This window comes from Nannobrachium achirus (genome assembly GCF_963921795.1).
Source record: "Nannobrachium achirus genome assembly, chromosome: 13".
NCBI lineage: Eukaryota > Metazoa > Chordata > Actinopteri > Myctophiformes > Myctophidae > Nannobrachium > Nannobrachium achirus.
In genome coordinates, this window is record NC_137833.1 from 46,618,809 (window position 1) to 46,631,370 (window position 12,562).

At 41.1% G+C, this 12,562-nt stretch overlaps 1 pseudogene across 1 annotated transcript; it reads right to left on the reverse strand.

Moving 5' to 3' along the window:
* Positions 1-2,080: 2,080 nt before the first annotated feature.
* LOC308297377 (golgin subfamily A member 7B-like) lies at positions 2,081-4,915 on the reverse strand (annotated as a pseudogene). Its single transcript has 5 exons — positions 4,907-4,915; positions 4,628-4,752; positions 3,048-3,200; positions 2,824-2,929; positions 2,081-2,169 (listed from the first exon to the last, which is right to left on the reverse strand). The product of its transcript is annotated as a golgin subfamily A member 7B-like (transcript).
* Positions 4,916-12,562: the final 7,647 nt, after the last annotated feature.

A 12,562-nucleotide genomic window follows, 5' to 3' on the forward strand; every position in this document is an offset into this window, starting at 1 on the left:
CGCTTCATCACACAAGGCCGTCACACAAAAATCGTGAAAACAGCAGATCTACAAGCACACAACGCCTCACACCGCGAGGTGTTGTGTGCTTGTAGATTGGCTGTTTTCACTAGTCTAAATCATTATTAAAACGATACATACAAAACAAACTGTATTTGTACATGAGGTTTCCACCCGACAACGACGATATGGAAATCTACTCTATTTGCTTGTCATTAAATGTCAACTGTGTTGCACTCCTGGAACACAAGGAACCAAACTCGATTCAAATTGTTCCAATCAACATCTTCAGGGGGATTATAAACCTCTACTGGCCATCGAAAGATGCACAAAAAGAAAGCAGATTACCATAATATTGTGGTGATGAAGCAGTATTTATTTGATGTTGGTCATACAGTACACCCCTCATTACCATGTGTATTAAACAAAAAAGCAGTATTAAAATGTGTTTCTTGAAGGCTCATTTATATTTTGTTGCACAACCAAGAGGTTACTGTACAGTTGTGTCTATGAGCATGTGAATGTAATTTAAGATCATGTAATAAATAACATGGAAACTGCAAGTGAGAAAGACTACAGATCAACTACAGCAGTGGTTCTCAAACTTTTTACACAAAGTACCACCTCAGAAAATATCTGTCTCTCCAAGTACCACCATAATAATGTATAAATAATGTTAAAATACAGGTGCGTAGACCCCATCCTATTCAGCTATGCACGTTAACACAGGAGGCCAATTTATTTTTTGAATAATCATGGAGATCTTTTCGTTGTTGTTGCATTTCTAAGCCAATAATGTGGTGACCAGATTTTGCTACTATGTTTGTGAACTTCCCGTGCAAACTGATGATATGTGAATAATAAACGTTCTCAAATATTCTATTAGCGGCTAGGTGTGCCCTCATGCTCATTTCAGCACAGCCGGAGAGCCCATCTCAACCAGAAGAACCACAACCACATGTAGTATAATATAAATATTTCACTACTTATGTCCTTTTTCCTGTTTTTGGAAGATTCCTCCGAGTACCACCAGAGGGGGCTCAAGTACCACCAGTGGTTGAGAACCACTGAACTACAGAATGTACATGGGGGTACTGACCTACATTCAATAGCTACCAGACAGATAAAATGATTTAAATCTCAGCAGATTGGCTGCTGCTGTTCTCTAGCACATCTGGGCGCTAGGTTCCAGGTAGGTAGATGTGCTTGACCTCATCAAATCTTTGCATATATCAACATAATTCGGTCAAATAACATTCCACATTCCAGCAAGTTTTGGAAAGACTGTATGGCCAATGTTTCCCTTTTCTTTTTTACACATCATTAATCCCCTAGCACATGCAGGGGTCTTCAAAGTTTTCAGACTAAGGACCCCTTAACTGAGAGAGAGATGAAGCAGGGACCCCCATTACATACTGTATAAAATTGTGTTGGAGATTAAAAATGTTCATAGATTTCTTAGACAGAGTAGACTTGTTTGACAGCACTATCATCAGTGTAGGTTGTTGGTCTGTGTAATTCTAGACATTTAACCACTTGAACCATCAAAACTTAAGTCTGACTGTCTTGTTTCCCTCTACACCAAACCTCTTTGCCAAGAATAGCAGATCTACAAGCTTGTAAATCTGCTATTTTGTAGCTTGGATATTCGTTCCACACATAATAGGGATACTAGGGTAAGTGGTAGTGTAGAGAAAAAAAAGTTCCTATCACACACAAAGATTTGGAGGACACCCTGTAGTAACTCTGAGGACCCCCTGTTGAAGACCCCTGCCCTAGCAGTTGATGGTAATGAGCTGCAATAATGAGCTTTCTGTTGGTTGACTCTAGGTGGGTTCTCATGTGAAGTCTCTTTCCCTCCCTAGCAGCCTGCACATGAGTCAGACCAGGACAACTTTAGCAGTGAGAGATGAGGAGCAACATGCCTGGCCTTGTGTTTCGTTTTACATGCTATAGCCTTTATGGGAACTCAGCCAAGAGCTCTAGTGTCTGTTGTCTAAGCTTCTCCAGGTGGACCATCCATGGTGGTGAGTGAAAAACAGGCCTAGTGGTATGGTTGAGTGGTTGTGTGTGTGCCTCGTCATCGACCAGTGCTACCGGATGTTGTGCTGTGCTGCTGCCTGAGCTGGAACCACTGGAGCCTCGGTCCTCGTAAATAGAGATTTCAATCTAATGAAAGAGGAGTTAAGGGCTGCCGACATAAGAGTTGTGAAAGTTGATCAATGATCACACATGGTAATACATGCTGACATGCATACACCCCCCCAGGGGTGTCGCACCAAATTCTGGGCCCTGGGTACAAGGATTCACTGCGGGCACCCCATGAATGTTCTTCATAGGGGGAGGGGGTTTAACCCATTTAGACTGGTAACGCATTATTAAGCATTATTTTGTGCTTTAACTATTGAAAAATAGCAGATATACAGCTCACTGCAAGCTTGTAGATCTGCTATTTTCTTTTCTTTTTTAAGCGTGAAATTGTGTCATTGTGTCAGTGCTGCTCAAACTTTTTCATGTGAAGGACCCCCAAAACGGACACCCATCTCAAAATATGTTATTCGAGGGACCCCCCCAGAAGCAAAACCTTAGTTACAAATGTTCACATTTCCACGACTTTTCAAAAATAGCAGATCTACAAGCTCGCAGAGCCGCCCTGTGAGCTTGTATATCTGCTATTTTTCAATAGCTAAAGTATAAAATATTTAAGGCACACACACACACACACACACGCACACACGCACGCACGCACGCACGCACGCACGCACGCACGCACGCACGCACGCACGCACGCACGCACGCACGCACGCACGCACGTAAGGATACAACCCTCATTCCCCTTTCAATGGGATCTGTGATGAGCAGCCCTCTGGGAGCGTAGATCTTCTCGTAGATTTTGTTCTTGAATATACTTGGCAATCTTCTTAAGTACCTGAATCACAGACAGATCATAATGGCAAGTTGACATGAGAGAATGAAAGAACAAATGGCAAAAGATTATCAACCCAGGTAATCCTGGGCCAGCAAGAGACATCTTCTCCAAGTCTTACTTTCTCATAGCGTGTCTCCATGCAGAGGAAGATGAGGTAGGCAGTGGAACAGGCCAGGCATCCCTCTAGGTAGGACTGGCCTCCAATCTTCTCCGCCTCGGTGTAGTAGTTATTCAACGTCTTCACAGTGTCCTCAAACAGTGTCCGCTCAATCTGGAGACAAGCATGAGCATACAGTATAATATGTTATGCTACTGCGAGTAAAGTGTGCATCCAAACGTCGACAGATACCGATAGGTAGTTAATTTGCACTCATAATAAAGCTTGAGTAGTAAACCCTTATTTACTTCATTGCATAATAACTAGTAAGACGCCTCAGGGTTCAATTCTTGGCCATCTGGCCAGTGATGTATATCGGACCAGTTACCCATATATGGAGACCCCTGCATGAAAGACAACAAGGTTATGTCAAAACATGCCCATATATGGGCATTACCAAATATGGGCATTCCCAGATATGTCCTTAATATTGATGACATTGGGACAGGGATCTCCATATATGGGCATAAGACATATGTTAAATAGTAAAGCCAAGCAGGGCCTTGGCAAGTTAGGGCCTGGGTTGAAATCATATAATAAATATATATTTGAAACAAAAGTGCTTCATTCAAAAAGGCAAAGAAACAAAGCAAAAACAAAACAAGAAGATTTAAAAGGGACTAAAATGGTCAAAGGCAGTTTAAATTAGTAAATTAAGAACAGTGCACAATTATACACAGCTCAGATATGGTTTAAAAGCACATGGTGGATCACGTATATTACACAGCTAAAATAATACTGTCCCCTTTTAAAAGCATCGACTGACTGTGGTGCTCTCAGGTGGTCAGGGAGGGCATTCCACAGCAGTGGAGCAGCTGAGCAGAAGCCCCAGCAGTATGACAGTTTCGTTGGCTGATAACTTATTTTTGCAAGTGACGCTATCATTATTACGAAAGTAGGTAATTCAATGCATCCACACTTTAACACACATCCTCACTTTTCTTAAAATATTTTAATACTGCTGAGTGCTGACCGAGTGGCCCTGCCACAAGCAGCAGCGGTTAAAATCGTACTTCTGAGCTACACTACAGACACAAATACACACACATCTACTCATCACTAGGGCTGTCACGATATAACATTTTACATGACGATTGATTGTCGCTCAAATAATTGCGATTAACGATTTAATTGTGTTTTTGTCACAATTACATTTCTGTTTGGCTTTTAGGCTTTGAAGTTGCACACGGTAGATATGACACATAACCTAAATATACAAAGAAATGACTGACATATTTGCCAACTTTATACTTGAAAATGAACATTGATAGTGGAAATAGCCGATCTACAAGCTCACAACGCGTCGCGATGCGACACGTTGTGAGCTTGTAGATCTGCTATTTCCACTAGTTTTGACTTAAAAAAATATATATAAACATTTTTCAACATAGAAACGATTATGACGATTATGAGAAATAATCGCGATTATGTCAAATAATCGCGATTAGACGATTATGTAAAAATTGTGACAGCCCTACTCATCACACACATTTGCCATTGAAAAGAAAACAAACGAAGGTTTTCTCTATACGCCCCCTCACCCTGCTTTCCAGTTCCAGGGTAACTTAGTTTGGAACTTGCAGGTGGTGCCTTCGCTGTAGTCCCTCTGAATGAAGACTTTGTTGGCCAGCGATGCACTATGCCTCAGCTCCTGCAGGTTGTGGAACTAGAGGACAAACAGCACACAGAAAGCATTATTCTAATTCATTTGAAGGTCATTATCCCCGGAAAGATACATTTACACAAATGTATATGTTTGCATCATGACATGTTGTTAGATTGTAGCAGTTCTTTTTTGGCGAGTGACACTGTCGTATTACGGAATCCATCCCCGTACCCATTCAATTTTAATGTTTGCAAACAACGGCAGATGCTCTTGCCTTTAGGGATATTGGATGATAGAGGACAAGCACTCAGTATTGTGATCAATCACTACTCTAGCTGTGTGAACTCCACTCTGCCTTGTTGCGTGTTGGACCTGAACCCAGTACTGGACATACTATCTTATCTCTCATTCTCTCTCTGGCAGCCAGGATATGGAAGCAAGCTGGGAAGGAGATGGTACAACATTTCACTACAACTCACAACATATCAATTCAGCAAAACAGGATTAAACAAACTGACGAAACATTTTTTACAACAAAAGCTTCTTATTTTTTGTATTATATATTTTTTTCTTCGTACAGATGATAGTAAGGGTGGGAAGCTGTGAATCCCAATTAAATGTCATCGCTCGTCTGTATTTTTAACATAACAGGTTCAGACGAGAGAATTGGTGAGGATGGAATAGCAGAACGGTCGCTGTCCACGGTGCTGATCGCCATATAGCGTGTGCAGTCATATTGCATGATCATCATAAACATCAGTGGCGACATGACACTGGATTAACGGGACGACTCAACTCAACAACACACAAAAAGAGAACGTGATTTTTCCCCATAGTATAGTTTCCCCATTCACCCATTGAAAATCAAATGTACATCAGTATGGCCAAACTGTATCATTTATAGGTTCATAATCTTTGACACAGGAACAGATTAATACATTACTGTCACAACCAATACATTTAAAGCAACATAATACACATAAGTCAATATGGGAAGAGTGCAACAACTGATGTTTTGTTTCGGTTGCATGTCATGGCACCTCGTTTAAGCTGCGATTTCAAGCTACAAATTTCAACCTCCTGCTATGTGTTCCTTAACACTCTGCACTGCAAAGTACTGCATATTCGATACACAAAAGGCTGTCCTGAAGAAATTAAGTATTTCACCATAAAACAATGATCCACCCTCCTTTTAAATCAATAAAAGCGCAGAGCCGCTCTGGACACAGGAGCACTGATAACAATCATGTACAAAACCCTGTACCACCACTTGCTCTTGACTTTCACTATTCAACCGTGGGCGGTGCCTACACTCAAAGCTATGATGCCTAAATCTAAGAAATTGTAGTCATCACCACCTCACTTTTGGCGAATAGGTAGACTTGTGTATCCATGACTTTTGGAAAAACACAATTCTTATTCAATTACAGTTAGAATCCCTGATCCTGTCAAATGTCAGAGCACTTGAATAAGTAAAACTAGACCAGGTCACCTGGTTCTGCCAGACCCGCAATGAAAATCAGAATGCAAGGAAGGGGGGGGGGGGGGGGGGGGGGGTGGTGGCACTGAACTAACACATGAACACACAGGATTGTATAGGCTGAGCAGCTGGAAATGTTTCTGAACTTGTAGATGGGCTGAGGAATTTATAGTGTCAGCAGCTCGTCAGCCAACTCAACTCAGCTGGTCCTGTACAGGTGACGGCACTCAAGGCAATCAGCCGAGCAAGGGAAGGGAGGGGCAGATGAGCAGTCAGAGGCAAACACAGGCACACTGAGGAAAAGAGGGACCGACCGACCGACCGACAGACCGACAGACCGACAAAGCCTTTTGTAGGCCGACCCCCTGGGTCTGGCAACCAGGTACCTTCCTTGGTTGGTGTGGGCATGGGGGGCGTTTATATTCTCACGGGGAAACTACATCGCCATCGGCGAACTACATCACCCACAATCCAGTGCTGTGCAACTCGATGGGAGCATGGATGGGAGAACAGTGCGCAGTAGTCAGGTCACGTTATGATACAGGAATCGGATGTGCAGTGCAGTCAGAGTGCAGCAGTAGAAACATTTTGTGAAAGACATGACACATGACAGTGATAGTGACTAGCAATTATTTGCATTATAATGCAGCCTGTTTTAATCATGTGTTCATTATAATTTCCCTGAAGCTGAAGTTGTTGGAAAGCATGTGCATGTCTATGTGTGTCTTTCACACATAGACATGCACATGCTTTCCAACAACCCAAAAAGGCAGTTGCATTCATTTCATTGAGATAATCTCTCTCTTTTTTTCTTTTTTTTTTAAATTAAATAATAATTTCTAAGATACATTGTTTTGGTCTCTGATTTTATCTGAAGTCATTGCTACAACTACATACAGTAGAATCGGACAGGAAATATAATATCTCGTTTACAGCCATTTTGACAACATGCAAACTCAAGAATAATACAGGTATAAGTCCCTTCTGTGCCATAAATCTTAGCAAATGGATTCATATTGCTTGTATTTGCAAAAGCAGTCAACAATCATGGTAGAAATTATGCTAAAGCTCTATTTTGGGAAATATTGGCAAATATGCATAATAAAGGTCCAGACACACCCAATAATAAAATTAGCTATTCCATTGAGTCGTGACGACTTACATGACGGTACAGTTCAATGGTACAAGGTCTACTAAAAGGAGATCCATGAAAAAGACTAAGCTTATTTCCACAGGAAACCATTTAAGTATCTCATATAACATTGAATGACAGACGAATAGAACACAGTACTATGCAGTAGATATGTAAATAAAATAAAATGAGAGAACAAAAAAGAAGAAAACAGTAAGTCTAAACAAACAGTAATATACAAAGAAGGGGCAGGGGAGGGGAGGGTTGGGCTAGGTTAGTGTTTTTTTTTTTTTTTTTTTTTTTTTTTACCAGTTGCAGAGTTTAGCCTTGGTCTCCGGTTTGAGACCACACTGGGCACTGGGGGGAAAACACAAACGTATTTTAACTTTTATATTTGATTTTATAATTAATTTTGTTATTTAAAAAAATAAATAAAAAATAATAAAAAAAAATAAAAAAAACGTTTACTCACGATGTCATCATGGGCATGGGGGGCGTTTATATTCTCACGGGGAAACTACATCGCCATCGGCGAACTACATCACCCACAATCCAGTGCTGTGCAACTCGATGGGAGCATGGATGGGAGAACAGTGCGCAGTAGTCAGGTCACGTTATGATACAGGGATCGGATGTGCAGTGCAGTCAGGGTGCAGCAGTAGAAACATTTTGTGAAAGGCAGTTAAAAGCGGACTAGTCTCCACTCGCGGCGCGTGACGCGTCTGAAGACGAATTTCACTGTAAGTAATTTTACGTTGGTACTTCAAAGTCATCTTATAGTCATAGACGGATCATTTTGACCAAATGAGTTTGTGGTGGGAAAGTTTACATAGAAAGTTTGCATAGGAAAAGGTACAGTTTCAAGACGGTACAGTTCACTGGTACAAGGTCTACTAAAAGGAGATCCATGAAAAGACTAAGTTTATTTCCACAGGAAACCATTAAAGTATCTCATATAACATTGAATGACAGACGAATAGAACACAGGGTAGCCAGATAAGTCGCCCTCTTTCAAAGTCGCCCCCAAACTCGTTTCCCAACGGGTATGTGGCCTTAAGCTAGATGCGGAATAGACAAAAATCAAATATTTGCTTCTGGGGGTCCCTGGAACAAAATATTTTGTGATGGGGGTCCGTAGCCAAATATCATTCTGGGGGTCCTTCACATGACAAAGTTTGAGAAACACTGATGGCAACATAGGTTTTTTTTTTTCAGAAAATTGTTATGATTTAGAAGACATTTGAGCTCCGCGACTTTTCTTCCATGCTGGAGTGGAGAGGTGTCAGGCATATTCGCCTATAATAACTCATTCGCCTTAACGGGTTAACGCATTTGGTCCTTTCGCCTGGCACGTTCGCCGTGGAGGAAAAAAATGTTTTTTACCAGTTGCGAACGGCTGCTGCCTGTAAGGGGTGTATCAGGGCAATTTTAAAGGATGCTAGTGATCCACACTCCTTTATGGCCTTCGGTAAGGCTTTCCACATTTTGGTGGTAGGCCTATAGCAGAAGAACGAGTTTGACCCTTTGTTGGTTTTGACTCTGGGTTTTAGTATTTCAGCATGCTACAACTGGTCATATGATGCAAAATGCATTGTGACCAGTTGTAGCATGCTGAAATACTAACATATCTAAAAACACAGATTGAACACAAAAAATAATTCAGGATTGTGTTGATCGTGTCCCACACAACAATAAAATAAGATCTGGTTGTCCCAGAGGTGACCTGGTCCTTTAACCACTTCAATAGATTTTGGCCATTGACAATCTATTTTCTAAAGATTTTTATACATTTGAAAACTTGAAATGAGACATTCTGCAAAATATAAGTACTGTTACTTTTGTTACTTTAAGTACATTTTGATACCAGTAGCCTACTTTTGGTTTCTAACAGAGTAGGCTATTTCTACAGTCATTGCAGTAGCCTAAAATACTTTTATTCAAGAAATTACTTTTTCCTCCACCGCACACCAAACTAAAAACAAACATTGATTGATTGAAGAATTTATTAGAAGTTTGCAATAGAAAAAAAGTACAGTTTCATGACAGTACAAATCACTGGTACAAGGTCAACTAAAAGGAGATCCTAGAAAGCCGAGGCTTATTTCCACAGGAACCACACTTTAAGTATCTCATATAAACAAACAATTGAAAATAGCCAATCTACAATTAAGCTCACACATGTATGGCTTGACTCCAGTACTTTGTGCACCCACCCAGGTGTAAAATAAACGTGGCAGCTGCACGAGGGATTGTTTTTTCGCTATAGTTCCTTCAATGAGATACTGCATCGGCGCACTCATCTTCTGACCATTCTGAGAGTTCTTATGGGTTGAGTATAAATGTCCCCAATTTTGCTGAGAAAACGCTCTTTCTTCATTGTTCAGCTTGTCCTTGTACGGTATGTTGAGTCCAAGTTTCACTCTCTCCATTCCGTTCTCTGTTCACGGTGTTAACTAGTTAATGTTTACATTTACCGCCATCCAAATTCCATACATTCCAATGAGCGCAATTTTGACTGTGACCCAAACAATGGCCGAGCTAGTAAAGGGGGGGCGTGGCGAGCCCTTGCTGACGTAGCCGTTGGCACACACTATAGGACCACTGTTGTTCTTAACAGTGGTCCTAGTGTGTTTAAACAGTTCCTCATTTTGCATGGGGACCGCTTGCTTGACACACCCTCCCCCTCGCCCTAAAAGAATATTGTCCTGTGTGTGCAGTCCGTATTTGTCAATAGATGTGTTTTAATCAGGTTTAAACCTGCCTGTGGCAGGCTATGTTTTACCCCTTAAGCAGGATGAACAGCTGTTCAGGAACACTAGTGTGTATGTAAGGTTGCTATATGATAACTAAAAGCTTGTTCTACTGTTGCTTTTCACAGATCGCTACAGGGAGAAGTCTACTTATCAAGAGAGATGGCTTCCAAAAGCTATTCAACATTGTCAGAGGAACAGCAAGAGGTGGACCAGTCATGTGGACTGCCTGATGACAAGCTAAAGATGACACCTGTAGTAAAGTTGTATAGGATAGGTATGTACTGTATGTCATGTTTTTATTTTATTTCTCCTGGGGGTTTACACTGACTTCTGCACAGAGAGTTCTTGGTGAACAGACATACCCAAATGAAACAATGTCCAGGCAAGAGTTTATTACCCTATTTGCTAAGTTTACAATTATTTTTTTAACCTAATTCTAATGTGAATGAATTAGGGATGTCACTAACAGTTAATTCAGTAACCGGTTAGCCATCAGCATTAAAGGAAAATTCCAGAATAAAACATAACCCCCCCTTAATCTGCCGTTTACCATGAGGGTACATACCTGATGTGATGGATTTCTGTTATTGTTGCCCCCATTCAAATATCACTGGACTCACCGCGACCCCTCTCCACAGCAAAAATGGGGCTAAATATTAGTCCTGCTAAAGCGCTAATTTTCACCGCTCCAAAGGCACTTTTTTCTTCATAAATCTTGTATTTATAGTTCCAAGTGACGCAGTATTCCATTGTTTTATCCCGACTTGACTGCTCGGAGGATAATGCCGGTTGTTTACATTCAGTAGCACTCAGAGAAGAAGAATGAAGTCTCGCCGTCTCGCGAGAATACCAGTCTATGGTTTAACTTATTTCCATGAATATATTATTTATTTATTATTGCGACCGTCAGGTCGCAGTTTAGTATCAAAACCTCCACCGGCCGTCCGTCCGTCCGTCGGTCACACGTCACACCTTTGCCCTGCTCATATCTCCGCATCAGTATGACATCACACTGCTGACATCAGTATGACATCACACCGTACACAAATGACCCTTATATAAGACCGGCATTATCTACCGACAGATTAGTAACAAGATGTCAAAATCGTCTAGGAAGGATGGTGTGAGTCATGCTGGCACCCTTCGCGGCAGGAGGAAGCTGGTGCAATCGACCCCTTGGCTTGTCGGGACCCCTGCCTACTAACGGGGTGGCAGGCTATCACCTCAGACTAGTCATATTACAGCCAGTATACACAACAAGGCATCGTGGTGACGAAGCTTTTTAATTAGACCAGTTCACGATGAAAATAAAGATGGAAGCTTGAGCTGTCTTTCTGTGAATTTATTCAAACCAGTAAAATAGTGTGTACACACGTTTGCTTTTCAGGCAGAGGCATGAAGGTCTACCAGAAAGCAACAGAGGAAAATATGAAAAACCAAAGCATATACAGAAATGGGTCTCTGGGACGGGAGGGGCTCTACTATCTATTAGCCAGCAGACAGGGGAGTGAGCGTTGCTATGCTACCGCGATGGCCTTGGGGCGTCCACAGAGGCCCTCTGTGAAAGGGCCACTTTTCTAAGATCAGGAGACTACAAAGTGGTCAAATGAATTGAACTATAGTAGTAGTTGAACATGTGTCAGTGAAGTGCTAATGTGGACAAATGATCCAGCCATTAGTTAGACACAGAGATCAATGTACCTACACATGAACTAGTGCTGATGATGAAGAAATGAACACACTGACTGTTTGTCACTGCACACACAACACGGGTCAAAAGGTCGAGTTCATGATGGAGGGGCCCTCCCCTCCATCATTAGGGACCAGCAGGAAATTACCCCATATGATGTATGAAAATAAAATGAGCATATGATCAGTAAAAATAGTATCACAGTGTCGATCAGTAAACATAGTATCACAGTGTCATAAGATAAGAATAAAAATAGTATACAGTATCATAAGGTTAGAAAAATCCATATCGTGGTATGCATTTTCTTTAAAGAAAGCAGGAGAATATAATCTAGTTAGTCTGTTGATCGCTAGAATCTAGTAATTTGAATGAGAAGAAAAATAAAAAAGAGACATTTCTGTGGTCGTAAGGTCATTTTACCTAAAGTATGTTTTTTGTGAGGCATTGCACATTATTTCAGAATGTCTTGAGGAAAATATGATTATTTTGTGTTTATGTTGTAGCCTACATTGTTTACAAAGAAAATACATGTCAAAGTTATTTTGTAAGTAATTCCATGAATAAATAATAAATAAAATCAAAGAAATATCTCGAGGAAAATAAAAACAAATAAGGCAATAGAATTACCTTGCGACCACAGGAAGTCAGTCATATGCTTTTGTTATTGTGCCTTCTCAGTCATATTACTTGATTCTAGCGATCAACCAGGCGCGTCACGACGAGTCGTGGCTATATTAGAGTTAGAGTAATGATGGATGCTATGCTATGCTGCTGGGTGCTGGCTAATGTAGTCTACACTGTTTGGGCTAGTGGCT